The sequence below is a fragment of the Erinaceus europaeus genome, chromosome 13 (genome assembly GCF_950295315.1).
Source record: "Erinaceus europaeus chromosome 13, mEriEur2.1, whole genome shotgun sequence".
Classification (NCBI taxonomy): domain Eukaryota; kingdom Metazoa; phylum Chordata; class Mammalia; order Eulipotyphla; family Erinaceidae; genus Erinaceus; species Erinaceus europaeus.
The window spans coordinates 73,079,966-73,106,738 of record NC_080174.1 but is presented as its reverse complement, the minus strand read 5'-3'; the positions used below and the strand labels follow the sequence as shown (position 1 = coordinate 73,106,738).

The 26,773-nt window shown below is 43.4% G+C and overlaps 1 non-coding gene across 1 annotated transcript; it reads right to left on the bottom strand.

The window, feature by feature from the left end:
- Nucleotides 1–1,246: 1,246 nt before the first annotated feature.
- LOC132532558 (small nucleolar RNA SNORD35) lies at nt 1,247–1,333 on the bottom strand. Its single transcript, XR_009544498.1, has one exon. It is a non-coding gene; the product is annotated as a small nucleolar RNA SNORD35 (small nucleolar RNA).
- Between the last annotated feature and the right edge of the window lie 25,440 nt (nt 1,334–26,773).

Sequence of the window (26,773 nt, the reverse complement as noted above, 5' to 3'; positions counted from 1 at the left end):
AACAGAAATTTGATGAGGGGAAAGACTTTCATGCTTGAGGCTCTGGGTTCCCAAGTTTAATCCCCAGCGCCACCATAAGTCAGATCAGAGCAATGCTCTGCTCTATCTGTCTATCTATCTATCTACCTATCTATCTCTTTCATTGAAAAATAGTAAATTCTGGGCCAGGTGGTGGTGCACCTGGTTAAACAGACACATTACAGTGTGCAAAGACCCAGGTTCAAGCCCCTGGTCCCCACCTGCAGAGGTAAAGTTTGTTTCAGGTCTCTCTCTCTCTCTCTCTCTCTCTCTCTCTCTCCTACTCTCTCAATTTCTCTCTGTCTCTATCCAATAATAAATAAATACAATTTAAAATTTTTAAGTAAAAAATAATAAAATAGGGAGTCGGGCATGAGTGTAGCAGGTTAAGCCCAGGTGGCACAAAGCACAAGGACCGGCATAAGGATCCCAGTTCGAGACCCCGGCTCCCCATCTGCAGAGGAGTCTCTTCACAGGTAGTGAAGCAGGTCTGCAGGTGTCTATCTTTCTCTCCCCTTCTCTGTCTTCCCCTCCTCTCTCCATTTCTCTCTGTCCCATCCAACAACAACGACATCAATAACAACAACAGTAATAATTACAACAATAAAACAACCAGGGCAACAAAAGGGAATAAATATATATATTTTTTTGTAGTTTAACTTCTTTATTTTATCAGTAGATTCCTACACTTAGTGGTAGAAGTGACCACAACCCCTTACCATTCCAATATGCATATGCAGCCTGTCTCCACCTTGCTGACATGGCATATAACAAAACTGATTTTTACTGTAGACTAATTGATGCAAACAAGTGTTCCTATAACATTTCTGGTCACAAAAACATCAGTTCACCTCAGGATTTGGTTTAGTGGGTTCAGTGCTGAACTTGTGACACTGAGGTTCCAGGTTTGATCCTTGACATCATATATGCCAACCTGATGCTGTTTTTTTTCTTCCTTTCTTGTTTATAAAGATTAAAAAGTCACAAGATTTAAAAAACCCAGAAAACAGTGGCAAGGGAGATGGTTGTGGCTAGAATGCTGGGTTTGCAGATCTGAGGCCTCAAGATTGATGGGGGCTGAGCGGTAGTGCCCCCAGTTACGTGCACATAGTACTAAGGATAAGGACTAGCAAAAGGATCCTGGTTTGGGCCCCTGGCATCCGGTCTGTGGGGGGAGGATGTTTTACAAATAAAGCAGATCTGCAGGTGTCTTCCTCTTTTTTTTTTCCTCCTGGCATCAGCTGAGCCATTGGCATTTTAGGCATCGCCTTCACTGGCATTCACAGACCATTGTGAGAGTAAACCATCACCTGCCCTTTTTTTTTTTTAATAATTTATTTCTTTATTGGGGAATTAATGTTTTACATTCAACAGTAAATACAATAGTTTGTACATGCATAACATTCCCCAGTTTCCCATTTAACAATACAACCCCCACTATGTCATTTATCATCCTTCATGGACCTGTATTCTCCCCACCCACCCACCCCAGAGTCTTTTACTTGGGTGCAATACGCCAATTCCATTTCAGGTTCTACTTGTGTTTTCTTTTCTGATCTTGTTTTTCAACTTCTGCCTGAGAGTGAGATCATCCCATATTCATCCTTCTGTTTCTGACTTATTTAACTCAACATGATTTTTTCAAGGTCCATCCAAGATCGGCTGAAAACAGTGAAGTCACCATTTTTTACAGCTGAGTAGTATTCCATTATGTATATAGACCACAACTTGCTCAGCCACTCATCTGTTGTTGGACACCTGGGTTGTTTCCAGGTTTTGGCTATTACAAATTGTGCTGCCAAGAACATATGTGTACACAGATCTTTTTGGATGGATGTGTTGGGTTCCTTAGGATATATCCCCAGGAGAGGAATTGCAGGATCATAGGGTAGGTCCATTTCTAGCCTTCTGAGAGTTCTCCAGACTGTTCTCCACAGAGGTTGGACCAATTTGCATTCCCACCAGCAGTGTAGGAGGGTTCCTTTGACCCCACACCCTCTCCAGCATTTGCTGCTGTTACCTTTTCTGATGTATGACATTCTCACAGGAGTGAAGTGATATCTCATTGTTGTCTTTATTTGCATTTCTCTGACAATCAGAGACTTGGAGCATTTTTTAATGTGTTTCTCGGCCTTTTGGATCTCTTGTGTGGTGAATATTCTGTCCATGTCCTCCCCCCATTTTTGGATTTGGCTATTTGTTGTCTTGTTGTTGAGTCTGGCAAGCTCTTTATATATGTTGGTTATTAAACTCTTATCTGATGTATGGCATGTAAAGATCTTCTCCCATTCTGTGAGAGGTCTCTTGGTTTGGGTAGTGGTTTCTTTTGCTGTGAAGAAACTTTTTAATTTGATGTAGTCCCATAGGTTTATACTTGCCTTAGTCTTCTTTGTAATTGGATTCGTTTCATTGAAAATGTCTTTAAAATTTATGTGGAAAAGAGTTCTGCCAATATTTTCCTCTAAGTATTTGATAGTTTGTGGTCTAACATCCAAGTCCTTGATCCACTTGGAATTTACTTTTGTATTTGGTGAAATACAGTGATTCAGTTTCATTCTTCTGCATGTTTCAGCCCATTGTTTCCAACACCATTTGTTGAAGAGACTCTGCCTTCCCCATTGAATAGTCTGGGCCCCTTTGTCAAAGATTAGATGTCCATACGTGTGGGGCCTCATTTCTGGGCTCTCAATTCTATTCCACTGGTCAGTGTGTCTATTCATGTTCCAGTACCAAGCAGTTTTGATGACAGCGGCCCTATGATATAGTTTGAGATCTGGGAGTGTGATGCCTCCGGTTCTGTTCTTTTTTCTCAAGATTGTTTTGGCAATTCTAGGTCTTTTCTGGTTCCAGATAAACATTTGTAGCATTTGTTCTATTCGCCTAAAAAATGTGGTTGGGATCTTGATGGGGATAGCATTAAATTTGTAGATGGCTCTGGGTAATATATTCATTTTGATGATGTTAATTCTTCCAACCCATGAACATGGAATATCTTTCCACTTCTTTGTGTCTTTTTCAATTTCTTTGAGTAGTGACTCATAATTTTCAGTATACAAGTCTTTCACTTCCTTGGTTAGATTTACTCCTAGATATTTATTGTTTTTGTTGCTATAGTAAAAGGAATTGATTTCTGGATTTCAATTTCTTCTAACTTAGTGTTTGCATAGAGGAATGCCACTGACTTTTGAATGTTAATTTTATAGCCTGACACCTTACTGTATTGCCTGATGATTTCCAAAAGCTTCTTGCTGAATTCTTTAGGTTTTTCTATGTATACTATCATGTCATCTGCAAATAGGGAGAGTTTGACTTCTTCTCTTCCAATCTACATCCCTTCATTCCTTGCTCCTGCCTGATTGCTATGGAAAGAACTTCCAACACTATGTTGAATAGTAATGGTGATAGTGGGCAGCCCTGTCTAGTACCTGATCTGAGTGGAAATGCTTCCAGTTTATCACCATTGAGTATGATGTTGGCTGTAGGTTTGCTATATATAGACTCCATTATCTTTAGGAATTTTCCATCTGGGAATAAATATTTTTTAAAAATAATAAAATAAAAAAGAAACTTAAAGGGGAGTTGGGCAGTAGTGCAGCAGGTTAAGCGCACATGGCACCAAGCGTAAGGACTGGCTTAAGAATCCCAGTTCCAGCCCGGGCTCCCCACCTGCAGGGAGGTTGCTTCATAAGCGGTGAAGCAGGTCTGCAGGTATCTATCTTTTTCTTCCCCTCTCTGTCTTCCCCTCCTCTCTCGATTTCTCTTTGTCCTATCCAACAATGATGACATCAATAACAACAATAATAACTACAACAATAAAAAACAAGGGTAACAAAAGGGGAAATAAATAAATAAATAAGAAATACTAGAAGCTACACAGTGACCTCGGTGTACTTGAAACACTCCCAGTAGCTTTAAAGAAAAAAAAGAAAGAAGAGAAACTTAAAGAAAAAAAATGTTAAAAAAGGAAAAAAGTAAATCTTTTTTTTTTTTTTTTTTTTTTTTACCAGAACACTGCTCAGCTCCGGCATGTGATAGTGTTGGGGATTGAGCCTGGGACTTTGGACCATCAGGGATGAAAGTCTTTTTACATAGCCATTAGTTATTTCCCCTACCTTTCACTAAAAAATAATAAATAAAATGTTTTTTTTAAAAAAATGAAAAATTGGGGACTGGGCAGTGATGTACCTGGTTGAGTCACATGTTACAGTGAGCAAGGACCCAGGTTCAAGTCCCCAGTCCCCACCTGTTGGGAGAAAGCTTGGCAAACTGTAAAGCAGGGCTGCAGGTGTTTCTCTGTCTCTTTTCCTCTCTATCTTGCCTTTCTCACTCCATTTTTCTGCACCAAATAAAGAAAATATATTTTTTAATATTTATTTATTCATTCCCTTTGTCGCCCTTTTTTTTTTAAATTGTTGTAGTTATTGTTGTCATCATTGTTGGATAGGACAGAGAGAAATGGAGAGAGGAGGGGAAGACAGAGAGGGGCCGAGAAAGACACCTGCAGACTTGCTTCACCGCTTGTGAAGCGACTCCCCTGCAGGTGGGGTGCTGGGGGCTCGAACCGGGATCCTTTACGACAGTCCTTGTGCTTCGAGCCACCTGCACTTAACCCACTGCACTACCGCTCGACTCTCAAAGAAAAAAATATATATATATACATATTTTAAATATTTATTTATTCCCTTTTGTTGCCCTTGTTTTTTGTTGTTGTTGTAGTTTTTGTTGTTGTCATTGTTGGATAGGACAGAGAGAAATGGAGAGAGGAGGGGAAGACAGAGAGGGGGAGAGAAAGACAGACACCTGCAGACCTGCTTCACCGCCTGTGAAGCGACTCCCCTGCAGGTGGGGAGCCGGGGGCTCGAACCTGGATGCTTAAGTCGGTCCTTGCGCTTTGCACCTCATGCGCTTTACCTGCTGCCTTCCTGACTCCCAGAAAATGTAAAAAAAAAAAAAAAAAAGAATGAAAATTGGCAGGGCAGTGAAATTGTGCATGCAGAAGACCACTCCCCCAATCCGAACACAGCTCCACATGGATTCCTTTTCTTTTTGTGATTTCAAGATTTTATTTATTTACTTATGAGAGAGGAACAGAAGGAGAGAGAGAACACCAAAGCATCATTCTGGCTCATGTGATTCCAGAGATCACACGTGGGGCCTCATGCTTGAGTATCCAGTGCTTAATCCACTGTGCTACCTCCCAGACTGCATCCACATGGACTGCACACATGCCTGTGAACTGAGGACCAGCTTGGGCCCTGTGTCCTGAGGGAACCCGAGGACTGTTTCCTGGTTCTCTCCATGCTGCCCAGAGCCTGGCTGACACGTGTCTTATGCATGAAGAACTCAATTCTGGCCGCAGATCTGTTCAGAGGGTATCTGTTGCAGGGTTCTTTACCCTACTCTCATTTATTCACTTATTTATTTTTATTATTGGATAGAGACAAAGAGAAATGGAGAGGGGAGGGGGAGACAGAGAGAGAGAGAGAGAGAGAGAGAGAGAGAGGCAGAGAGACATCTGCAGCCCTGCTCTGCCTCTTGTGAAGCTTTCCCCGTGTTAGGGATCAGGGGCTTGAACCTGGGCCCTTGTGCACTGTAATGTGTGTGCTTAACCAGTTGTGCCACCGCCTGACCCCTCACCCCACTCTCTATTCAATTTCTCTCCCCACTGACCAGATACTCTGGGGAGGGGGCGTTGGGGGGTTCCTGAGCACTCTCTGGATGTTACTTTTGACCCTTGGAGCCCAAGATAAGGACTCAGCTCACTCCAGAGGCCACCCATCAAGGGGGTGCCACGAGCCACCCTATCCCCTTCCCAATCTGGGGCACCCAGAGCAGAGCTCAGCAGGCTCTTTCTCCAATTTGAATCCCTGTTTCCATGGAAACAGGCATCAGCAAACATCAGCATCTCAGCTTTCAAACTCAGACCTCTTCCAAAACTTACTCTCACGTGGTTCATGGGCATCATGATTGGCAGGGCTTTGAGAGCCTAGGGCAGCCGCCTGCTACCCACCAGCTATGGCAGGTAGCATGGCAGGCCGGAGTCCAGCCAAAATCACAGTCCCTGGCACCCAGCTCAGTGCTCCGTCTTGATTCATTCTTTTTAAAAAGATTATTCATTTATTTTACCAGAGCACTGCTCCTCTCGTTTATGGTGGTACAAGAAATGAATTCAGGGACTTCAGAGCCTCAGTCATGCAAATCTTTTTGCATAGCCATTACGCTATTCTTCTGCCCTATTAATTTATTAACATGACAGAGAACCAGAGCATCACTCTGGCACGTATGATGCCAGGGATCCAATTCAGGATTTCAGTCTTGTTCTTTTTCTTTTCTTCTTTCTTTCTTTCTTTTTTTTTTTTTTTTTGTTAACCGGATCACTGATCAGCTCTGGCTTATAGTGGTACAGGAGATTGAACCTGGGACCTTGGAGCTCTCTACCCCTGTCCGGAGGACTTCATGCTTTTAAGTCCAAGCTCTAGCTACTACCCCACCTCATGAACTGCATTCTGGGTTCTTCACCCACTGTTGTCCCCAACCCAGTAGATGCAACAGTCATCCAGACCCACTGACCTGGGCCTCTGTTTACCTGCCTATCCACATACAACTGCCTCATGGACTTTCTAGAAGCTTCTGTCTCCACCTCTGCAAAAATGGTGGTCATCACCATCCCAACTGAAGTTATTCAGAAAATTAAGTGAGATCACAGCACTGAACCAAGGGCCTCTGATCAGGAAATATTGGATGGTACAAGTTTTTTTAAAAAATATTTTTATTTATTAATTTTTTCCTTTTGTTGCCCTTGTTGTGTTTCATTGTTGTTGTAGTTATTATTGTTGTTGTTAGATAGGACATAGAGAAATGGAGAGAGGAGAGGAAGACAGAGAGGAGGAGAGAAAGATAGACACCTGCAGACCTGCTTCACCACCTGTGAAGCGACTCCCCTATAGGTGGGGGGCTGGGGGCTCAAGCCGGGATCCTTACGCCACATGCGCTTAACCTGCTGCGCTACCTCCCGACTCCTGGATAGTGCTAGTTTTCTAGATGTTAGCACCTTACCTGCCAGAGCATCCTAGAAAGTTTTAAGTTATTTCACCCATGTTCCAGGGCAGTAAGCTGAGGCTTGAAAGGAGGGCAGCCGGCCAACAGGCAGTAAGACAGAGAACTTGCACTCCCCATTCCAGCCTCTGCCTTGGCCTCATCTATTTCAGCTTCTTCTTTCCTCCCCAGAGCCCCTTGACTCCCCATGCTGAGCCTTGGAACCTAAGTCTTCCCTGCACACTGCTGTGTGCTCAGTCTTCCCAGGCTGTGACGAAACTGCATGAGGAAGCAAGCTGTGACAGTCAGATTTCTGCCCTGGGAGGCTAAATACCTCCTGGTTGGTCAAAAGTACCCCCAGTTCTTGAACATGACTGGAAGTCAGAGATGACAAAAAGGAGTTGGGGGAGCTGGAGCCCAGAGCAGTGTGGCATGTGAAGTCCTTCAGCAACGAGAACCTGCTGCTGTTGATTCCGGGATAGTGTCCTTCCTGAGTGTAGGCTCCTCTCTAGTGACAGGGAGATGGGAATGATAGGTGTGGCACTCCACTGGACCTGGAGGCTGCCTGCCCAGGGAAAGAGGGAGGATGGGAGGGACCATCCTGGAGACAGTGAAGACATCACAAGGCAGAGAGCCGAGTTGGCACACAGGGAGCCTTCTCACTCTATGACGGAGTCCCCCAAAACACCTCAGGGTCTGGTCCAGGCTGGGGAGTCATGCAACATCTGGGCCACATATGTCATTGTTCTGTCCTCTACAGGGCTCCATTTCAGTAGCAGGGTGGGACCACTCACTGAGTCATCTCCAGGTGGAGGGTGTGTGTGGGGTCTCTTCATCTGGAAGAAGGAGAGACTGGAGGTGACCCACAGTGCCTTTGGCTGATGGTAGTGTCTGATAGCACTAGTCCCACCCACCCCCCATTTTTATTTTTCCAACTTGTCAGAGCTGTGAGTCACCCTGTAAGTGCAGGATTCCCACGCCTAGATTCTGGTTGGCTGGCAGATGCCAATATGAAGGAAAGACCTGGTAGTAGAGAGCTTGGCCAGGCTGGAATGAGGTGTGTGTGTGAGGGGGGGCTGTTATTGTAAATGAAGCACTGTCAACTCATGGAACCTGAACTGTCTTTACAGCTGCCAGTTTCTCTACTGGGCATTTATTCCCTGCCACTTAGCACACACGATTCTTGTTCAGAGAACTTGCCTCAGAAATTGTGTTCAAGGAGAGAGAGAAAAGCAGGACTGAATAAGTAAGAAAGGGGGGGTTGGGTGGTGGTGCACCTGATTGAGCTCATATAGTACCATGCACAAGGACCCAGGTTTAAGATCTCAGTCCCCACCTGCACAGGGAAAGCTTTGTGAGTGGTGAAGCAGTGCTGCAGGTCTCTCTCTCTCTCTCCCTCTCTCTCTCTCTCCCCTTCCCCTTTCTATCTCCTCCTACCCTCTTGATTTCTGATTGTCTCTATCCAATAGATAAAGATAATACAAAATAAAAAAGAGGGGGCTGGGCAGTGGCGTCCCAGGTTAAGAGCACATAGTGTGAAGTGCAAAGATTGATGCAAGGATCCCGTATCAAGCCCCCCCCACACACACAAACCCCCCACCTGCAGGGGAGTCACTTCACAAGCAGTGAAGCAGGTCTGCAGGTGTCTATCTTTCTCTCCTCCTCTCTGTCTTCCCCTCCTCTCTCCATTTCTCTCTGTCCTATCCAACAACAACAAGAACAGCAACAACAACAATGGGGAAAAAAGATAGCCTCCAGGAGCAGTGGATTTGTGGTGCAGACATTGAGCCCCAGCAATAACCCTGGAAGTAAAAAATAAATAAAAAAGATTTATTAAAAAAAGAGGAAGTAACAAGAGAATAAAAGTTAGCAATGTATTTACTATGACAGAAAACTCAATGAAGCTATAAGGTTCTTACCCACCAAGGCAAAAAGGGAAACATGATCACTTCTAGAGCTTTTGGCATAAAGGGATAAAAACTAACATTTTCTGAGCACAGTTCAAGATTTTCTTCCTCCTCTTCTTCCCCTCCTCCTCCTCCCTCCCCTTTTCCTCCCCCTCCTCATCCTTCTCCTTTCTCCTTTTTCCCCCCTCTTCTTCTTAAGATCTGCTTAGTGTGTGTGTATGCATGTGCGTGTGCATGTGCGTGTGCGTGTGTGTAAGAGAGAGACAGAGAGACCATGGAAGTGCTGCATCACACACAGTACCAGGGGTGGAACCCAGGCCTTCACACCTGCCAGAAGAGCACTCCACCTGCCAAGTTTCCTCCCCTTCACCCTTGGAGTCTGGAACACCTAACAAGTTCCTGTGCTGCCTTCCAATGCTCAGTCCACCATACTGTGTGTGTCCCCTGACTGCTGGGAATGAGTGAGTTCTGGGCATTGCCGTGGTTAGTGGTGGGAACTCACAGAGATGTTCTCCAAAACCCACACAGCTGGTTCTTAGCTACTCACAGCTGGAATCAGCACTCCCCTGGAGACAGCCTCTACCCACAGCCATACCCCCTCCTGGAGGGCTTTCACATCCCTACTCTTAGGATCTACAAGGTTCCAGAGGGAGGACACAGTAAAAGCTGCCAATAAACTTCATTTTATTTACCAATTATTGCTGTGTATTTACCAGTTTGCTTGCAGAAACACACTCTTTTATGCCAGGAGGAATTCTGAAGTCAGTTAAGGGTAGATTTACCCCAATGCATACAGTCTTGAGGGAGGGTCACATTTAGGCAAGTTACTGCAATTATTAAAATTATCCTAGATTTGGAGGTCAGGCAGTAGCACATAGTGTGAAGCGCAAGGACTTGCACAAGGATCCCGGTTAGAGCCCCCAGCTCCCCACCTGCAGGGGGGTTGCTTTGCAAGCGGTGAAGCAGGTCTGCAGGTGTCTATTTTTCTCTCCCTCTCTCTGTCTTCCCTTCCTCTTTCAAGTTCTCTCTGTTCTATCCAACAATAGTAGCAAAAACAGCAACAACAATGGAAAAATGACCACCAGGAGCAATAGATTTATAGTGCAGGCACCAAGCTCTAGCGATAACTTGGAAGCAAAATAAAATAAGATAAAATAAAATAAAAAATCCTAGACTTATTATGAGACAGGAGACACATTTTCTGGAAATAGAAAGCACTGAAGGTTGTTCACTTTGCTTCTTACAAGTTCTGCACCTCATGAGGCTGCTTTGGACTTAGCTACCCACTTCTACTTACACAGGTGCAATCTCACCTCTCTGGGCCACAGTTTTCATTTAGATAGAGTGAGATAGTTAGAGGAAGAGACACCACCACATCTCTGGAGCTTCCTCTGTGATCATAGCACCTTTTATATGGTGCTGGGGCTCAGACCCAGACCATGAATATGGCAGTGCAGATGCCTACCCATTGAGTTATTGTCCCAGCTCCTAACTTAAAAAAATTTTTTTTCCCCTTTGCCTTCAAGGTCTGTACAGTTCCACCAATCCTGTGAACTATTTTGCTATTGTTGTTTTTCAGATAGAGGGTGAGAGTCAGAGAGAGAGAAAGAGGGCAGGGGTAGATAGCATAATGGTTATGCAAAGAGACTCTCATGCCTGAGGCTCCAAAGTCCCAGGTTCAATCCCCTTCTTCTTCTAGCGTTTGCCCTTCTTCCGTAGCCAGTCAACAGCGTCAGGTTGAGCCTGATGTAAAGTTTTGAGACCTCCTTTGAATCTGGAGAGGTGGCAGTCGTTGACTATGTGGGTCATAGTCTGTCTGGAGCCGCAGGGGCAGTTCGGGTCGTCTCTGGCTCCCCAGCGATGGAACATAGTGGTGCACCGGCCATGGCCTGTTCGATAGCGACTGAGGAGGGCCCAATCATAACGTGCCAGGTCAAAGCCGGGTTGACGCTTGCAGGGGTCTGTGATGAGGTGTTTGTTCTTTACCTCAGCTGACTGCCAACTCTGTTTCCAAGAGTCTGGAACAGAGAAGTTCAGTGTAGGCGTAGGGGACCAGATTGGGTGACGAGACGTCAAGCGTTGGACAGGGTGGGCGAAGATATCCACGTATATTGGCAGGTCCGGTGGAGCGTAGACGTGGGAAATGAACTTAGATGATGCCGCATCCCGACGAATATCTGGTGGGGCGATGTTGCTAAGAACTGGCAGCCATGGAACCGGGGTGGAACAGATGGTTCCAGAAATTATCCTCATGGTGGAATATAATTTGGAATCGACCAAGTGGACATGGGGCTACAGAACCATACTGGGCACAGTATTCTGCAGTGGAATAGCATAATGCCAGAGATGATGATCGTAGTGTGGAAGCGCTCGCGCCCCATGAGGAGCTGGCCAGTCTTGCAATGATGTGATTACTCGCGCCCACCTTTGCTGCAGTTTTTATGAGATGTTCGTGAAATGACAGAGTGCGATCGAGAGTAACGCCAAGATAGACTGGCTGGGCTTCATGCCGGATTCTCGTATCGCCAAGCTGCACATTAAGCTCACGCGAGGCCGAGGCATGGTGTAGATGGAAAACAGATGATACCGTTTTTGCAGTGCTAGGGATTAGTCGCCATTTTTTACAGTAATCAGATATCAGAGACATGTCTTTCGTGAGTGTTTCCTCGAGGATGTCGAACTTGGATGCCTGAGTTGCACAGCAGATGTCATCGGCGTAGATGAACTTCCTTGAAGAAGTTTCTGGGAGGTCAGTGATGTAAATATTAAATAGCGTAGGAGCCAGAACAGAGCCCTGGGGGAGGCCACTTGAGACAAGTCTCCATCTGCTAGACTTGTCACCCAGATGCACCCGGAATCTTCTGTTTTGGAGAAGAAACGATATAGTGTTGGCCACCCATGGAGGCAGGCGTCTTGAGATCTTGACTAGGAGACCACGGTGCCAGACCGTGTCATAGGCTGCTGTGAGATCAACAAAAACAGCACCCGTCTTTAAATTCTTCTGGAATCCATTTTCAGTGTAAGTTGAGAGGGCCAGGGCTTGTTCACAGGTAGATCTTCCTGGGCGGAAACCAGCCTGGGCGGGTTCAATCCCCTGCATCACTATAAACCAAAACTGATCAGTGCTCTGGTAAGAAGAAGAAGAAGAGAAGAAGAAGGAGAAGGAGAGAGGGAGGGAGAGAAGGAGAAGGAGGAGAAGAAGAAGGAGAAGAAGGAGGAGGAGAAGGAGGAGGAGGAGGAGGAGGAGGAGGAGGAGAAGGAGAAGGAGAAGGAGAAGGAGAAGGAGGAGAAGAAGAAGAAGAAGAAGAAGAAGAAGAAGAAGAAGAAGAAGAAGAAGAAGAAGAAGAAGAAGAAGAAGAAGAAGAAGAAAAAGAAGAAGAAGACAACGACAGAGGAGAGGGGGCCAGGCAGTGGAGCACACAGTACTAAGCACAAGGATCTGGGTTCAAGCTCCCGGCTCCCCACCTGCAGGGGGAACACATTACAAGTGGTGAAGCAGGTCTGCTAGTGTCTAACTCTCTCTGTCTCTATATCCTCTCCTATCTCAATTTCTCTCTATCCTACCCAATAAAAATGAAAAATGGCTGCCAGGAGCAGTGGATTTGTAGTGCCGACATGGAGCCCCAACAATAACCTGGAGAGAGAGAGAGAGAGAGAGAGAGAGAGAGAAGGAGGAGAGACACCACAGCACTGCTTCACAACTCATGAAGCTTCCCTTTGTGTGGTACAACCATGTTGTGACAGGAGGCTTGACCCTGGGTCTCTGCACATGGCAAAATGTGTGCTCTACCCAGTCAGCCATCAACCAGCCCTGCTTCTCTAAACTTTTAACTAGGACTGCTTTCGTGCTTACTCTCTTACTTAATTTATTAATTTTTATTTCACCAGGGTAATCCATGGGGCTCAGTGCTGCCATGATGAGTCTACGACTTCTAGCCGTCATTTTTCCCTGTATTTTTTTTTTTTTGTCTACCTCCAGGGTTATTGCTGGGGCTCGGTGCCTGTACTATGAATGCACTGCTCCTGGAGGCCATTGTTTCCCATTTTGTTGCCTTTGCTGTTGTTGTCATTGCTGTTATTGTTGTTGGATAGGACAGAAGAAATCGAGAGAGGAGGGGAAGACAGAGAGAGGGAGAGAAAGATAGACACCTGCAGACCTGCTTTACCACTTGCGAAGTGACCCCCTCCCCAACAGGTGGGGAGCTGGGGACTTGAACCAGGATCCTTATGCTGGTCCTTGCACTTTGTGCCATGTGCTCTTAACCCGATTGCTGCACTACTGTCCAGCCTCTGTTTTTTGTTTTTGTTTTTACTTGATAGGCCAGAAAGTAATTGAGAGCTGAGAGAGATAGAGAAGGAGAGAGAAAGACAGACACCTGCCAGCTTGTTTCACAACTTGTGAAGCTTCCCCTTTGCACTTGGAGAGCGAAGGCTTGAACCTGAGTCCTTGTTCATGGTAATGTCTGTGTACAACCAGGGGCTCCACTATTCGACCCCCTACGGTCACCTGTTTTTATTTCAACTATGGCTAGATTATCTTGAGTCTCTTCATAAGGGGCCAGGAGTATAGTAAGGAGTCATGCCCTTTGCTCAGATCACTGAGCTTTATCAGCAAGGTAAGATGCAGTTGTGTGGTTATTATTATTATTGTTGTTGATGTCGTTGTTGCCATATATGACAGGGAGAAATGGAGAAAGGAGGGGAAGACAGATAGGGGGAGAGAAAGATAGACACCTGCAGACCTGCTTCACTGCTTGTGAAGCGACTCCCCTGCAGGTGGGGAGCCGGGGACTCAAACTGGGATCCTTATGCTGGTCCTCGAGTTTCGTGCCATGTGTGCTTAACCCGCTGTGCTACAGCCCAACCCCCTGAGGGATTATTTTATTTTATTTTATTTTGCCACCAGGTTTATAGGTAGGCCTTTGTGCCTGCATGACAAATCTACTACTTCCAGCTGGCATTTATTTCCTCTTTAAAAAAAAAAAAAATTCCCTTCTTTTTCGGTAGAGACAGAGAAATTGAAATGGGAGGGGGTGATAAAGAGGGAGAGAGATGAGGGCCGGGCGGTAGCGCAGGGGGTTAAGTGCACATGGTGCGAAGCGCAGGGACCAGTGTGAAGATCCCCTCCCGGCTCCCCACCTGCAGGTGGGTCGATTCACAAGCAGTGAAGCAGTGAAGCAGGTCTGCAGGTGTCTATCTTTCTCTCCCTCTCTGTCTTCCCTTCCTCTCTTGATTTCTCTCTGTTCTGTCCTGTAGCAATGATAGCAATAAAAACAATAATAATGACAACAATAACAACAACAACAAGGGCAAAAAAAAAAAAAGGGAAAAAATGGCCTCCAGGAGCAGTGGGTTCATGGTGCAGGCACTGAGCCCCAGGGATAACCCTGGAGGCAAAAAAAATGAAAGAAAGAAAAGAATGTGGGGCCATGTGTTGGAGTACCTAGTTAAGTACACATCACCATGTGCAAGGACTCTGGTTTAAGAGGCCCCAGTCCAACCTGTAGAAATGGAGTTTCACAAGTGGTGAAATAGGTCTGCAGGAATCTTTCTCTCTCCTCCTCCTCTTTCAATTTTTCTCTGTCCTATTGAATAATAAAGTAGGGAGAAAGAAAGGCCACCGAGAGCAGTGGGTTCATAGTGCTGACAGTGATAACCCTAGTGGAAATAAATAAAGAAGTATGATACAATATGGGGCTGAGGAGACAGTATAATGGTCATGCAAAAACAGATTTCCATGCCTGAGGCTCCAAGGTTCCAGGTTCAATCCTTAGCACCACCATATGCCAGAATGAGCAGTGCTCTGGTATCTCTCTCTTTATGTATCTTTCTCACTATATCTCTCTTATTAAAAGCAAATAAAATATTTTTTTAAAAGATGAAGGAGTCAAAGCACAAGGACCGGCATAAGGATCCCGGTTCGAACCCCGGCTCCCCACCTGCAGGGGGGTCGCTTCACAGGCGGTGAAGCAGGTCTGCAGGTGTCTATCTTTCTCTCCCCCTCTCTGTCTTCCCCTCCTCTCTCCATTTCTCTCTGTCCTATCCAACAATGACAACAACAATAATAACTACAACAATAAAACAACAAGGGCAACAAAAGGGAATAAATAAATAAAATAAATATTAAAAAATTTAAAAAAAAAGAAAAGCTATAAAAAAAAGATGAAGGAGTATGGGCAGTGTGCACTAGGTTAAGCAAGTATAGTATGAAGCCACCACTTACCCCACCCCACCTCTGTCTTCCCACCTGCAGTGGTGAAGCAGGTCTGCAGCTGTCTATCTTTCTCTTCCCCCACTCTATCTCCCTCTCTTCTCTCAATTTCTCTCTGTCCTATCCAATGGGGAAAAAATGGTCACCAGGAGCAATGGATTTATAGTGCTGGCACCAAGCCCCCCAATAACCCTGGAGACAATAAAATTAAGTAAAAAAAAATAAAAAAGGATGACTATGATTATCAATAGTAGCAAAGAAAAGAGACTGAGCCATACTCTTCATTTGTTTCTTATTTTATTATTTTTTGTCATCAAGTTTTATTCTTTGTGGAGGGGTATTTTATTTTGTTTTGTTTTGTATAGATGATAGAGGCAGAGAGGCAGAGATGGAGAGTGAAAGAGACCACAGCATCCTGAAGCTTCTTTCAATGGCAGACTGAACCTAGCTCATACACACAGCAAAGTAGCACTATTTCATCAGCCCCCGTCAGAGAATTTTGTTGAGTCTTCCAAGGTGCGTGAGTCCACTGCTCCTGGTAGATTCTTTTTGTTTGTTTTGTGAAAGAGATATACAGAGAGACATGAGTGTTCAGAGCACTACGCAGCTCTGGTTTATGGTGGTGCTAGGGATTGAACCTGGGACCTCAGAGCTTCTGACATGGAAGTCATTTTCATAACCATTATGCTGTCTCCCCAGCCCTCAAAACTTTTGCTATCTGCACCTGAAAGCCTGCTTGCTATCACAGAATGGCATTTCCAGCAGCAGGGCTTGATGAGTGAGCATGGCTAGGAGTTGAGAGTGGCTGCAGGGGAGCTGTGCAGAGAGCAAGAATACTGGCAGCTGACAGTGGAGGAGGCCAGCAGGGCCAGGTCATGATGAGATGGTGATTTTGGAGGGGCCAGGACTTCATCCTCAGGGCAATGGGGAGTTGGCCTAAAGATTTTTTGTTTTTTGTTTTCCCTGCAGGCTTATCACTGGAGCTCAGGGTCTGCACTATGAATCTACTACTCCTGGTGGCCATCTTTTTTCCATTGTTGTTGGTTTTATTATTTTTCTTGTTGCTACTGCTGTTGTTGTTGGATAGGACAGAGAAAAATGAAGAGAGGAGGGAAAGACAGAGAGGGGGAGAGAAAGATAGACACCTGCAGACCTGCTTCACCGCTTGTGAAGCGACCCCTCTGCAGGTGGCGAACTTAACCGACTGCGCCACTGCCCGACCCCTCTTCAATTTTTTTATGCCTCCAGGGTTATTGTTGGGGCTCGGTGCCTGCACCACTAATCTACTGCTCCTGGAGGCTCCCCCCTTTTGTTGCCCTAGTTTTTGTTGTTTTTTTTAATCGCTGTTGTGGGTATTATTATTGTTGTTGCCATTGATGTTGTTGTTGTTGGATAGGGCAGAGAGAAATGGAGAGCGGAGAGGAAGACATAGAGGGAAAGAGAAAGAGAGACACCTGCAGACCTGCTTCATTGCTTGTGAAGTGATCCCCCTGCAAGTAGGGAGCCAGGGGCTCCAACTGGGATAATTTCTGGAACCATCTGTTCCACCCCGGTTCCATGGCTGCCAGTTCTTAGCAACATCGCCCCACCAGATATTCGTCGGGATGCGGCATCATCTAAGTTCATTTCCCACGTCTACGCTCCACCGGACCTGCCAATATACGTGGATATCTTCGCCCACCCTGTCCAACGCTTGACGTCTCGTCACCCAATCTGGTCCCCTACGCCTACACTGAACTTCTCTGTTCCAGACTCTTGGAAACAGAGTTGGCAGTCAGCTGAGGTAGCGCAGAGGGTTAAGAGCAGGTGGCTCAAAGCGCAAGGACCTGGGTAAGGATACCGGTTAGAGCCTCAGGCTCCCCACCTCAGGAGAGTCACTTCACAGGGGGTGAAGCAAGACTGCAAGTGTCTATCTTTCTCTTCCCCTCTCTGTCTTCCCCTCCTCTCTCCATTTCTCTGTCCGCAATGACAACAATAAGAAATAATAACAACAAGGGCAACAAAAATGGGAAAAAACGGCCTCCAGGAGCAGTGGATTCACAGTGCAGGCACCAAGCCCAGCAATAACCCTGGAGACAAAAAGAAAGAAAGAAAGAAAGAAAGAAAGAAAGAAAGAAAGAAAGAAAGAAAGAAAGAAAGGAAAGGGAAAGGAAAGGAAAGGAAAGGAAAGGAAAGGAAAGGAAAGGAAAGGAAAGGAAAGAAAAGAAAAGAAAAGAAAAGAAGAGAAAAATAACTCCCAACTGGGGGTCAGGCTGTTGTAGTGCAGTGGGTTAAGTGAACATGTCTCGAAGCACAAAGGACCAGCATAAGAATCCTGGTTGGAGTCAAGAACTTCTTTTTTTTTTCTTTTTTAAAATTTCATTAGTGATTTAATTTTGATTACAAAATTACATGTCATCAGAGGTACACTTCCACACTGCTCCCACCAGCAGAGTTCTGAATCCCTAATGTCCCCACTGCAAGCCGCCACAACCCCCCTAAGGTTGTAGACATGGGCCAGCCATCATCTCTGCAACTGTCTGTCTACATTTGTACATACTTGCCCCGCTTTTTCTTCCAGGTCTAGCCCTCTCTCTCCCTCCAAGCCACTTACGACACCACTACTACACCCAAATGTCCCTCTCCTTTTCCTCCTCTCTCTCCTGGTGCTGATGGAGCTGGAGTCCAGAGCCCTCTTACCTTCTTCCTATCAGTTCTCCTCCCCTGTGAGTATGGATCAAGATCGTTTTGGGGGTGCAGAAGACAGGAGTTCTGGCTTCTGTAGTTATTTCTCTGCCGGACACGAGTGTTGGCAGCTGGATCCGTACCCCCAGTCTGTCTCTATCTTTCCCTAGTGGGGTAGAGCTCAAGAGAGGTGAGATTCCAGGGCATGCTGTTGAGGACGTCTTCCCACAGAAGTCAGGATGGAATAATGGTGGCATTTGCAACTTGGTGTCTGCAAGGTGGCAAGACATAAAGTGAGACAAATATAGTGTTGGAAGTTCTTGCCATAGCTATCAGGTAAGAGTAAGAAATTAAAGGGATACAGATTGGAAAAGAAGAAGTGTGTCACTGTTTGCAGATAATATGACTGTATATATATAGAAAAATCTAAAGAATCCAGCAGAAAGCTCCTGGAAATTATCAGGCAGTACAGTAAAGTTTCAGGCTACAAAATTAACATACAAAAGTTGGTGACATTCCTCTATGCAAACACTAAGTCAGAAGAAGAAGAAATCCAGAAATCAGTTCCATTCACTATAGCAACAAAAAAAAAACAATAAAATATCTACAACTAAAACCAACAAAAGAAGTGAAAGATTTGTAGTAGGGCACCAAAGTAAAAACCCTGGGTTGAGGGTGAGGGTGGATATTCAGATTCATGGGGCAGCGGGGGCAGGGGGGACGGTGGGACGAGACATTGTCTTTTGGTAGTGGGAATGGTGTTTATGTACACTCCTATTAATTTATATTCATATAAATCACTAAGTAATATGAGAGGGAGGAAACTGAATGTCTCAAACTTTTTAAAGCACAGACTGAGTCTTTTTAATACATACTCTGAGTCTTTGATATGTTGACTTTCTTAAAAGCTTAGTCCAGGGAGAACAGAAGCAACCAGTGGCATATCTATATACAAATAATGTCAAAGGACATAAAATATGATAATGGTGTGTATGATACAACAAATCCTAACAAAGAGATTTTTCAAAGGTAACCCAATTGCCAAACAATGTGATTATAGCAATAGCTATCTATTGTCTTCTTAAACCCTAAGACAGCAGGAACCTCCCACTTCCTCTATAGAGCCTATATTTCCCCCAGTCCTGGAACCTCTGGGGTGGGGCTCACTTTCCTGCATGCTTCTCTCAAGTCATACCAAATGATAATGCATCCGTCGATCCTAACCTAATCAACGCAATGAGTACCGTCTCAGCATGCTTCACTTCAGACTGTGTCCAGAGACGTCAGGCATGGAATGTCAACCCTTCACCCTCATTACTCGGGTGAGACCTCTCCTTTCATGGCATTTTCAAATTCCATTCCAGGAGGTTCACTTCCTAACAAAGTCCTAAAACCTAGATATAGACCAAGTCCCGTAAGATAGAGCATATGTTCACATGTATCCATAAATTAGGGCAAAATATATACCTGAAAGCAAAGATACACAATAGTCTCTAGTGAGTCAGTATCAATTTCATAATGAAATAGTGTCTACTTAGACTTAGATACCCTCCTCACCTACTTCCTACTTTGGAGTGAGTTCTCTCACTCACTCCAAAGCTAACCTCATCAAAGCAAGGACTGCAAAAGCTGAATAAGGGCAAGAGACTGGCATACTTTAATGATGACTCTTTCTCACTATCAGGCCATTCCATCAGCTGGAGCCCTATCCAGGAGTCCTAAGATTCCCAGACAGACTTGATGGGCCTAGAATTCAAATAAATCCCTCTCTCCATTGTTACCGCTCATTTCATTTTTTTTTAAATATTTATTTATTTATTCCCTTTTGTTGCCCTTGTTGTTTTTTGTTGTGGTGGTTATTGTTGTTGTCGTCATTGTTGGACAGTACAGAGAGACATGGAGAGAGGAGGGGAAGACAGAGAGAGGGAAAGAAAGAAAGACACCTGCAGACCTGCTTCACTGTCTGTGAAGCAACTCCCCTGCAGGTGGGGAGCCAGGGGCTCAAACCAGGATCCTTATGCCGGTCCTTGTGCTTTGAGTCATGTGCGCTTAACCCTCTGCACTACCGCCTATTACCGGTCATTTCTATCAGGAACAGAAGCCAGACCTTTTACCTTCTGAATCCCACAATGACCTTGGGTCCATACTCCCAGAGGGTTAAAGAATAGGAAAGCTATCAGGGGGAGGGGATGGGATACAGAGTTCTGATGGTGGGAATTGTGTGAAGTTGTACCCCTCTTATCCTATGGTTTTGTCAATTTTTCCTTTTCATAAATAAAATTTTTTTAAAAAAGATTATCAAAAAAAAAGAAGTAAAAGATTTATATACTGAAATCTATGAGTCACTATTCAAGGAAATAGAGAAAGATACAAAGAACTGGAGGCCAGTTGCTAGTGTACCTGGTTGAGTACACAGGTTACAGTGCCTAAGGACCCAGGTTCAAGCTCCAGTCCCCACCCACAGAAGGAAGCTTAATGAGTGATGAAGGAGTGTTGTAAGTGTCTCTCTCTCCCTCCCCACCTCTGATTTTCCTCTCAATTTCTCTATCTACAATAAATAAAAATATTTTTTTTAATATATAAATAAGTGGAAAGATAATCCATGTTCATGGATTGGAAGAATTAACATCATCAAAATATTTTACCCAGAGCCATATACAAATTTAATGCAATCCCCATCAAAGTTCCACCTAATTTTTTTTTTTTTAGAATAGAACAAAAGCCTCAGATATTTATCTGGAACCAAAAACTACCTAGAATTGCAAAAGCAATCTTGGGGTGGGGGAGAAGAAAAAAAAACAGAACTGGAAGGCATTATGCTCACAAATCTCAAACTATATTATAGCGTCATTGTCATCAAAACTGCTTGGTACTGGAACAAAAATAGACACACTGGCCAGTGGAATAGAATTGAAAGCCCAGAAATAAGCCCCCACACCTATGGTCATCTAATTTTTGACAAGGGGGCTCAAACTATTAAATGGAGAAAGGAGAATCTCTTCAACTAATGGTGTTGGAAAAATTGAGTTGAAACATGCAGAAGAATGAAATTGAACCATTACATTTCACCAAACACAAAAGTAAATCCTAGATGGATCAAGGACATATATATATGTCTATGTACCAATCTCAGCAATAAAAAAGCAAATGACCCCATCAAAAATGTAGAGAGGATAGGAACAGAATATTCACCAAAGAAGAGATCCAAAAAGCAAACAGACACATGAAAAAATGCTCCAAGTCACTGACTGTCAGAGAAATGCAAATAAAGACAACAATGAGATACCACCTTTTCTCTGTTAGAATATCACACATCGGAAAGGATAGCAACAACAAATGCTGGAGAAATTGTGCAAAGGAACCCTCCTGTACTGCTGGTGGGAATATAAGCCAGTCCAACCCCTAGGGAGAGCAGTCTGGAGAACTCTCAGAAGACTAGAAATGAACCTACCCTATGATCCTGCAATTCCTCACCTGGGGATGTGTCCTAAGGAACCAAACACATCCATCCAAAACCAGCTCTATATATTTATATTCATAGCAGCGCATTTGTAACAGCCAAGACCAAGCAACTGCCCAGCAAGAGATGAGTAGCTGAGTAAGCTGTGGTATATATACATAATGGAATACTATTAAGATAATAAAAATGTCTAGATTCGGGATGGGAGGCAGGGCTACAGAGCAGCAGCAGCAGCTATGTTTTTCTCTTCTCCTCTCCCAGGTCAACTAGGAATACCAAAGGAGACTACCTGGGACCTCAGGAAGACAGGACTAAAATGACTTCAGGAACCCACCAAATCACCGTGAGTGCAAACACATGTGGCTTGTGGACAGAGAGGAGCCTAGGGGGAGATTAAGTTGTGGGTAACAGTCCGGCAGCTTACCAGTTGAGACACCACCTCCAGTCTGCTTCACCAACAAAAACATGGATGAAGGGAGGAGAGGACTTCCCTAAGACTCACCAAATGGAACTGTGAGTCTCCATTGCTACTGCCCTCAGAATCTGGAGCAGTGGTGGGGAGGCCTTGTGTTGACAACAGGGGACAGAGAACTAACCAGGAAACCCAAGAGAAGATCTATACCTCGGTGGCCTAGCAGTGGGGTTGTAAGAGTCTCTTTGCATAATCACTGGATAATCTCTGCCACACCCTGCTTTATCTCTTGGTCAGGGTCAGTCATTAAGTTAAGAAACCTACTTATAGTTTAAAAGCCTTCAGGCTCCCATAGTCTACAGGGAAGAAAAAGAACAAAAGAGGCTTTAACAGCCTTTGTGTTCCAACTCAGGGATTGAAATAATATTGAAACAACTATTGATTTCCACAATTGTGAACTCTTTTTTTTTTTTTTAATTGTGAACTCTTTTAAGTACCTTACTTAGACACAAGTCAATCCAGGCAAGAGTGATCAGTAATTTGAAAAGTACTGAGGGAGGGACCTCATAACATACTATATAGAATAGTTAAACCAACAGAAGACATATTGGAGAAATGAACCAGGACAAGAGTCCAGCTAAAAGCCCCCCAAAAGGTTGAAGTAGGAGGTTGGGCGGTGGCCCAGCAGGTTAAATGCATGTGGCCCAAAATTTTGAAGCACAGAATAATGAGGTCAACATCCAAACTCCTATGACTATAAAGTAGTCATAGGAGTGAGTAAAGAGTTTGAAGAATTGTCGTCAGAAATGCAGAAACAACAGATGAGACCCTGGAAGAAAACACTAATTATCTCAAGGTTACTAGAGAGCTGAAAGGTGAAATAGTTAAACTAAGAACACTAGCTGCACAAGCTAAAACTGTATCAGAACAGGCTAACAAAACAGATCAACTCCAGAAAAAAGTAGAGGGGAGAGAGAATAGAATAAACGAGGCTGAAGACAGAATTAGAAAGATCAAGGACAAGTTAGAGACAACTAAAAAAGAAGTAAGAGATCGCAAAAAGAGGTTAAGAGATACTGAAAACAACAGAGACCTATGGGATGACTTCAAAAGAAATAATATACAGATTATTGGATTACCAGAGGAAGAAAGAGAGGGAGGGGAAGAAAGCATTCTTCAGGATATAATTGCTGACAACTTCACTAGTCTAGACAACATCAAAGACGTAAAAGTTCAAGAAGCCCAGAGGATCCCAAACAGAATTAACCCAGACTTAAAGACACCAAGACACATCAGATTTAGAATGGAAAGGAATAAGGATGAAGAAAGTATCCTGAAGGCTGCAAGAGAAAAACAAAGAGTCACCTACAGAGGAAAACCCATAAGATTAGCAGCAAATTTCTCGAACAAGTACTACAGGCCAGAAGAGAATGGTAAGATATCACCCAGTGCTCAATGAGAAAGGCTTTCAACCAAGACTACTGTATCCTGCTAGACTGTCATTCAGACTAGAAGAAGACATAAAAACCTCAGACAAGCAACAGTTGAAAGAATCAACTATCACCAAGCCTGCCCTGAAAGAAGTTCTGAAAGTTCTCCTATAAACAGTCAGACCACCACAAACAGGCCATATATCAGAACACTAAAAATCTACAAGAATGGCGTTAAAATATCTTCAGTCTTTAATATCAGTAAATGTCAATGGCCTGAATTCACCTATTAAAAGGCACAGAGTAGGAAGATGGATCAGAAAATACAGCCCAGCTGTCTACAGGAAACCCACCTAACTCAACAAGACAAACACAGACTCAAAGTGAAAGGATGAAAAACTATCATACAAGCCAATGGCCCACAAAAAAGGACAGGCACAGCTATTCTCATATCTGACATGATAGACGTTAAAATCAATAAAATTAAAAAAGATAGGGATGGACACTACTTAATGCTCAGAGGATCAGTCTATCAAGAGGACTTAACAATTATTAACATCTATGCACCTAATGAGAAGCCATCTAAATACATCAAACATCCACTGAAAGAGCTACAGCAATATATTAACAGGAACACAGCAATATATTAACAGCAACACTTCAATACTCCACTCTCTCAACTTGACAGATCATCCAGCCAGGAAATCAATAAAGACATGAGGGAGCTAAATGAGAAGATAGACAAAACTAGAACTCTTGGACATTTTCAGAGTCCCAAGAAACTGGAATACACATTTTACTCAAGTCCACATGGGTCATTCTCAAGAATAGACCATATGTTAGGCCACAAAGACAGCATCAGCCAATTCAAGAGCACTGAAATCATCCCAAGCACCTTCTCAGAAGAGAGTGGAATTAAACTAACACTTAACAATCAACAAAAGATTAGTAATAGTCCCAAAATGTGGAAGCTCAACAGTACACTACTTAGCAACTACTGAGTCAAAGAGGAAATAAACGAAGAAATAAAAATATTTCAAGTGCCAATGAAAATGAAGACACGTGGTCCAGGAGGTGGTGCAGTGGATAAAATGTTGCTCTCTCAAGCATGAGGTCCTGAGTTCAATCCCCGGCAGCACATGTACCAGAGTGATGTCTGGTTCTTTCTCTCTCTCCTATCCCTCTCATGAATAAATAAATAAATAAATAAATAAATAAATAAATAAATAAAAAGAAAATGAAGACACAAGCTATCAAAATATTGTGACACAGCTAAGGTGGTACTGAGAGGGAAGTTCATAGCCATACAAGCACATATTAGGAGACAAGAAAAAGCACAAATAAACAGCCTGATTGTACATCTTAAAGACCTAAAAGAAGAACAAAGGAACCCTAAAGCAACCAGAAGGACAGAAATCACTAAACTTAGGGTAGAAATCAATAAAATTAAAAATAAGAAAACCATACAAAAGATCAATGAAAGTAAATGTTGGTTCTTTGAAAGAGTGAACAAAATCAACAAACCTTTAGCCAGACTCACAAAACAAAAAAGGGAGAAGACCCAAATAAATTAGATCATAAATGAAAGAGGAGATATCACAACGGACACTGCAGAAATACAGCATATCATGGGAGACTTCTATAAACAACTATATGCCACCAACTAGAGAACCTGGAAGAAATGGACAATCTGCTGGATACCTATGAACTTCCAAAATTAAGTAAAGAGGAACACGATAAGATGAACAGGCCCATCACAGCTAATGAAACTGAAACTTTTATCAAAAACCTTCCCATGAATAAAAGTCCGGGACCAGATGATTTTACAAGTGAATTCTACAAAATCTTCAAAGAAGAAGAAATAACCTCTACTTTTAAAAGTCTTCCAGAAGACTGAAGACACTGGAATACTCCCTTCCAGCTTCTATGAAGCCAACAGCACTTTGATACCAAAAGCAGACATGGACACAACCAAAAAAGAAAACTGCAGACCAATATCTCTGATGAACATAGATGCTAAAATATTGAACAAAATTCTAGCCAACTTAATATAGCAGTATATTCAAAAGATTATTCATCATGACCAAATGAGGTTTATCCCAGGCATGCAATGTTGGTTTAATATACGTAAGTCCATCAACGTGATCCACCACATCAATAAAAGCAAGACCAAAAACCACATGGTCATATCAATAGATGCAGAAAATGCCTTTGACAAAATACAACATCCCTTTATGATCAAAACACTACAAAAAATGGGAATAGATGGAAAATTCCTGAAGATAGTGGAGTCTATATATAGCGAACCTACAGCCAACATCATACTCAATGGTGAAAAACTGGAAGCATTTCCCCTCAGATCAGGTACTACACAGGGCTGCCCACTATCACCATTATTATTCAGCATAGTGTTAAAAGTTCTTGCCATAGCAATCAGGCAGGAGCAAGGAACTAAAGGGATACAGATAGGAGGAGAAGAATTGAAACTCTCCCTATTTGCAGATGACATGATAGTATACATAGAAAAACCTAAAGAATTCAGCAAGAAGGTTTTGGAAATCATCAGGCAATACAGCAAGGTGTCAGGTTACAAAATAAACATTCAAAAGTCAGTGGCATTCCTCTATGCAAACACTAAGTTAGTTAGAAGAAGTTGAAAACTAGAAATCAATTCCTTTTACTATAGCAACAAAAACAATAAAATATCTAGGAATAGACCTAACCAAAGAAGTGAAAGACTTGTATACTGAAAATTATGAGTCACTATTCAAGGAAATTGAAAAAGACACAAAGAAGTGGAAAGATATTCCATGTTCATGGGTTGGAAGAATTAACATCATCAAAATGAATATACTACCCAGAGCCATATACAAATTTAATGTTGTGGTCCGGGGGGAGGTGGCGCAGTGGATAAAGCGTTTGACTCTCAAGTGTGAGGTCCTGAGTTCAAGCCCTGGCAGCACATGTACCAGAGTGATGTCTGGTTCTTTCTCTTTCTCCTCCTATCTTTCTCATCAATCAATAAATTAAATCTTAAAAAAAAAAAAAAACAAGTTTAATGCTATCCACATCAAGGTCCCAACAACATTTTTAGGAGAATAAAACAAATGATACAAATGTTTATCTGGAACCAGAAATGACCTAGAATTGCCAAAACAATCTTGAAAAGAAACAACGGAACTGAAGGCAACACATTCCCACATCTCAAATTGTATTATAGGGCCATTGTCATCAAAACTCCTTGGGACTGGAACATGAATAGACACACTGACCAGTGGAATAGAATTGAGAGCCCAGAAGGAAGCCCCCACACCTATGGACATCTAATCTTTGACAAAGGTGCCCAGATTATTAAATATGGGAAAAGCAGTCTCTTCAACAAATGGTGTTGGAAAAAATGGGTTGAAACATGCAGAAGAATGAAACTGAACCACCATACTTCACCAAATACAAAAGTAAATTCCAAGTGGATCAAAGACTTGGATGTTAGACAAGAAACTATCAGATACTTAGAGGACAATATTGGCAGAACTCTTTTCTGCATAAAGTTTAAAGGCATCTTCAATGAAAGGAACCCAATTACAAAGAAGACTAAGGCAAGCACAAACCTATGGGACTACATCAAATTAAAAAGCT